Below are 6000 nucleotides of genomic sequence, written 5' to 3' on the forward strand. Positions count from 1 at the left end.
AATGTCACTAATGTGTCCTGAACTGGTGCTGAAAATATTTAACTGCTGGTGTAGTCAGAAAAATCATTTTTAGCGTAGTTAATGTGATTGAGTAAATGACTTCTTTTCAACTGAATAAAATTTTTTTTCCTAGTGTCTGTTCTATTCTACCTGTTTTGAAAAACAAAATACATAAACAGAGTTATTTCATTGATCTGTGTTGGTGAGGAATCAGCTTTGTGGTACTACAGCAGCAGCAGGAGACTGTGGTAAAACTGGTGGAATTTATGCTTTTGGCTCTTCGGGGTGGTATTACAGCAGAGGAAGGTTTTGGGGTCAGTGGGAGCCGGGAGTCTTGGAGGGTTTTCTTATTGCTCCTCTTGGCAGTAGCTCCTTGTGCACCATGGATGAAGAGCAGAAGTCATATACAGCAAAAGAACAAATGGTACCACAATGGACTCCAATTGGGAAGTATTTTGAACCCATCTCATTAGTTTCCACATGGCCCTTTGTCAGTACTGCTGTCAGAAAAGGGCCATGTTCCCCCCAACAGAGGCCCTACAAGTCGACCATCTGCACGGCAGTTGGAGCCTTTACAGGAACCAGAGCTGCAATGATTCTCTAAAACCGAGCTGGAAGAAATCTAAAATAATGTTTAATGCCTTCTTGGGAGGACTTGGATATGATCCAGAGCAGTCATAAAATCCACTTGGAAATAAAAATCTCTTGGATCAGAAGCTATAAAGTGCCTAAGTGGATTCTGAAAGCCATGTACAAAATGTTTACGAGCTCTATCCTGCAAAAGCGATGAGAGCCTGATGCCATGGATATGTCGGAGTTGAAAGGAAGGGAGAAAGATTTGGAAATCTTGGCTAATTTAGAATTTGTGAAGCAGGAATGACCTGCAGCAGAACTGTAAAATGTGGAGATTGTATCAAGAAGAAAATCAACCTGCAAACAGCTTGGGAATTACCTGCTTGGATGAAGAAATGAACTAGTGGGAGTTTGGATAAAGCAGCTCATTTTCCAAATGTTTCTGCAAGTGATCTCTAAAATGAGAGAAACTAATACCAGCTTACCAGGAAATATAGGTGATGGTCCAACAGCTTTTCCAAAGTGAGTAGTTGCTGTTTAAAAATGAATATTTTGACATTTAACCAGAGTAAACTTAACACTGCTGAGCATGGTCAAAGAAAAGGATGTGGGATTTTTGGTGTTTTTTTTTTTTCTTTTCTAAAAGGATGTGCAACAGATGAAGTATGCAAAGGATGTCTATAAATATGAGCTGATGAGGGTTCAGCTGGAGGCCAGGAGGATAAAATTCCTGCAGGGATTGATGGTCGATCTGGGATACATACAATATGCATATTGTGAAACCAGGAGCTGCTGATTTATTCATCGTGGACTTTTGTAGCAAATGACATCTACACTTGGAAATCCAAGGCACAGACTAATGTGGAGTTTATAATGAGATCGTGCACCGCAGGAGGAAGACTGCAGAAGGTGATGATCATCTCTGCTCAGCAGAGTACGACGACACAGTACAATGACTGGGGATTTTATCTAGGTTTGTGATGCTCTTGAACCTTTGGAATAGGAACACACTGGTGATGTGTAATGGTATTGAGATTAAAAAAAAAACAAAAAACAACAACAACAAAAAAACAACTCAAGGGCCAAAGAATACATGTAGTTCATGGTGTCTAGCTAACACCAAGCTCAAGAACAGCACTTTCAGTGGGACATAAGAGAGGGTGGGGAAGAGAGCTGTGAAGGTAATGGCAACTAAATGACAGCCCTAGTATTATGACTGTTTAATTATTATGACTGTTTAATACACTGTACAATCTGTAATCATAGAATCATTAAGTCAGGAAAAGATCACAAAGACCATTCAGTCCAACCGTCAATCCATTGCTACCATGCCCCACTAGATGTACATAATTAAATGTACATAACTAATGTGCGTAACTGTAGAGACAGCAGGGGGAAAGCATTCTGGGACAATCTGTTTAATAACTTACCAGTAATTGCATATGGTATCCTGAGTGCAGTGGCTGTCTTGGGCACAGTGGAAGTACTTGCTTAGCGGAGCACAGGGGTGGTTTGTCTGACCTTCGTGCCAGCTTAGCAGACTGGACAAAAAAGCAAGCCTCCATCTAAAAGTATAGAAAGCTGAATGCAGGTACCAGACCTTCAGAATTGGAACAGGCTGGCTGCGTGGTTGAGGATAAATGGATCAATTATAATTACTCTGAATTTTATTATTTTTTTAACAATTAAAAGTTCTTTTGAAAAAAGCAGGTGTACAGGTAATCCAGGTTTAGTTATAGCTCTAGAAAATATCAGGGTGTGGTTAATTCTTTGAGGTTCTGCTGACCTTCCTGTGAGAAGGTGAAAGTGTTACAACCTGAGGGTTGGGTGAGAATTCTCTATGTAGTGAAACAAGGTGAAATTCTTATTGGTCTGCGGTAACGAACTTGTTACGAACATCTTGGTTTGGTTTTGTTTGAGAGCTACTACAGTGTACTGCAAACAAGGTAATTCAGCCAGTTAAGCAGAAGGCAGAAGTAACTCCTGGAATGTTGCAGGAGACCAGCAGCTCATAAGCAGTTGCAGTTTCTGTGCCAGTTTGACTGATACGCATCACTGAAGAATCGTTTCCATAGTGATAAGATTCTACTTACAGTCTAAAGATCAGTGAAACCGTTGTAGACAATGCAGCTGTACACAAATGTTTATTTATTTCTCTGCTTGTAGATTTGGTCAGATGCAACAGTTTCACTTCACTGTCCTACTGAAAAGTTACCAGGTGGCTATTTAGTCTTTTTGTGGGATTTCATTTCTTAAGTGGGAGCAATATGCCAGTTTGCACTTCCACTGAAAGGGGCCTGAATTGAAGGGAAGCATTGCTTGTCTGCTCACTTCTTTCATGATGCCACGTTCAGATCTGATATTGCTTCCCTTTCTTCCTTGATCTGGAGAAGTTTCTTGTAGTTCATTGCTTAACTCAGTTTCACTGCTGTGGTTTCAAGATTTTGGCCTTCAGAAATGCTAATGCTGCTCCACAGCCACAGAGAAAATTATTAAGAAGAAAAATGTACTCTTCAGCCCATAGCAACCCTCCTGTGATGGAAATCTTCCACTTTAGCTGGGGGATCAGCACTCAAACTGGTGACATACTCATCTGCTTGACAAAACCCATGTACACTTACTCCTGTACTGTATATGAATATATGCAGTATATTTGCCAGTGCTGCATGCAGTCCATCACTGGCTTTTGGCTTGTAACTATATCTGCTAATAACCAAAACTCAAGATCGCAGGGCATGGGGATCTGTGCTCCCTGGCTGTGAGACATATCATAACAGTGGTTCCCTGAATTTTACTGAAATGATTTCAGTCTCACATCTTTCAGTGGGGAGCAGGAAAAATGTCCAAGACATCTGAAAGGGAGCTGGAAGCCATTATGCTAGAGAGAAGTATAGTGTTATACAGGTATGTCTGCACTACATAGCAACTAGATTCCCCTGGGCTGACACTAATTTATCAAAGAAGTGTCACCACATTGAGTGGTTTTATTAAAAAAAGATAAGCCCTTATATACACTTTATAGCACTCATCGTAGGGAAACAGAATTGGACTTCCATCTAAACTCCTGCACCGGGAATATATTTCTGTCTCTAGAGTGGTGACATCACTGGATTCTTACAGACAATAGGTTATTTTGAGGACGTTTTGGGGGACTCATTGGCATTATTACCATGAATAGTTATTATATTAAACTGACTCTGGGTCATAAGACTGTCCTTCCATTTGTAGTCAGCAAGAAGAAACACGGGAAAGCAGACTAAATCTGTTTTTCAAGTGCTGTATGAGGAAACTAGGAATGGCAAGTGGAAATGGGTCTAAAAATGAGTCAAGACTCTGTACAAGCAGAAAAGAAACTACAATTTAACATAACCCTTCTTTGTGTAATGTCTTGGCTGCATGGAGCTGAGGTAAGGAGGTGGCTGTATGAAATGGGTGTTAGAGTCTGGCTGCTCAGCGGGTGTCTTGTTTTGCTAAAACTTCTGAGGAGAAACTGCCAAGTGTACAGGTGATAAATGGCAAAACCATAACCAACCATTTGGAAAAGAATCCAGAGAGCTGCACTCTGTAGGAAAGTAAGCACGGCTGATGGAGGCATGTCCAGTAACCAGGAGCAGAGGGCAAACTGAACTCATTTTGCATATTCTAACCTGCTTGCCAGGGCTCTATATGGTTCTCCTTCAATTGTGCAACGTTCCTGGCTTCATTGGATAAGAAGGCACACTGGGAGAGGAACCAGCTCCCACAGTTGTGAGACTGCAGCTGCTGTCACCACAGCCTACTGCTGCTGCTACAGAACTCACTTTTACTGAAAGCAAGAGCAGTGTGTTGTCACAGGATCCAAAAAGACTTGAAAAAGGTGCCGCTACAGTAGATAAACAAGCATTCCTTATGACAAGTATGAAAGACTGGTTTAGAAACATCAAGTTTGTGGTTTGATGCTTCAGAGGAAAATGCATCTTTTGTGCAGAGTTGCTGCAGTCTAGATGAACAAATAGTAATCCCAATCCTGAGTGATCCATAGCAATGACTATAGGCCTGTTGGTTAATGGAAAGGCTCCTGCTTCACAAATGTCCATCTGCGGCACAGCCTGTTTGCTTCAGGTGGGGCCTAACACTGTGGGATGGATGCCACCTGCCTGAGGGCCACAATCCCGCTCACAGTGACAGAAAGGTGAGGCCTCTGTTTCCACGGGGCCTGATGGTGAGGGAGAGCCATGGAGAAACAACAGGTCAGTAGAAGAAATTCTGGGAGGTTTCTGTGTGGGGCTGAGGAGGCCCGAGAGCACTGGCGGGGCATGTGGAGGCCTGGGCTCCTGCTGGCTGCCTCTAGGGTTTGAAGGTCCGTCTGTTAATTTTGGGAGAAGTGCTCACGTAGGCACTGTGCCAACTTCTTTCTGTGCTGTTTTACTACACAACAGGCCCCAAATAAATTCTTTAATGTGAGTCAGTCGTTTCCCATCCAAATGGTAGTTCCAAACAGAGGATGGATTTTGCTTTTCTTAAAAACACACTGCTGTCTGGGTCATCCCAGTTTGTTTGTCCCTCTCGGAGCACAGATACGTTATCTTGCTCTTACGAAACCAGTTTATAGCAACCCACAATCAGTGCAGATAAGGAAGGCTGCTTTCACATCTGCTGAAGTCAAGGTCTGTGCTGAGCTGTGCAATGGGGCACTGAGATAGGCACAGGAAAACCAAAGGAATGTGTGCCTCTATGGGGCCACTGGATCCATGTGCTGTTCCGGTGAAAAGCATTAGGTTTCTAGAGCTTCATGTAAGCTTATTAAAAGGGCTGATTGTGCTGGGGGGACACCCAAAGTCTGTGCAATCTCTAAATACCAATTCTGGAGAAAGAGAGATTTGCCCCTTAATTCTTTTCAGCATTTTTTGGAGTTGCTTGTGATCTGAGAGTAGCTGATCAAAACCAAGAGCAAAAAAAGCTATTCCTAAGCTGTAGTCAAGTGCTTAATAAAGTGCCTGGGAGAGTTCTCTTTTATAGCCCTTCAGTATGCAAAGCAAAGGAGCAGTTGGGCTGGTCTGAACAGCGTCTTCATCTAGCAATCTGCAACAGCCCTCTAACCTTCCTCTTTCTTCACTAAGTGCATCAAGGAAATACAGCTTCACTTTTTAAGAATACATGAACTCCTAATGTGTAAGCTTATACCTCCATCTGTAAGTATATCAGCATAGTGTTCAATAGCTGGGGAAAAATGAGTAATGTTTTTGCCTACTGACCAGCCTGTATTGATGGTAAGAGTCTATTTATATGGGTTAAAATGCAACTCAGACCGCAGTGAGCACAGGAGACGCATGAACAACTTGAATGCTACCATTCAAGGATTCCCACAAGGCATTGTGCCTCAGCACAAGGAAACAGCCAGTAATCGTGCAAGAAAAAAACTCTTCCTTGCAGTCAGAAGTCTCTATC

Source organism: Meleagris gallopavo, chromosome 1 (genome assembly GCF_000146605.3).
Source record: "Meleagris gallopavo isolate NT-WF06-2002-E0010 breed Aviagen turkey brand Nicholas breeding stock chromosome 1, Turkey_5.1, whole genome shotgun sequence".
NCBI classification, from domain to species: domain Eukaryota; kingdom Metazoa; phylum Chordata; class Aves; order Galliformes; family Phasianidae; genus Meleagris; species Meleagris gallopavo.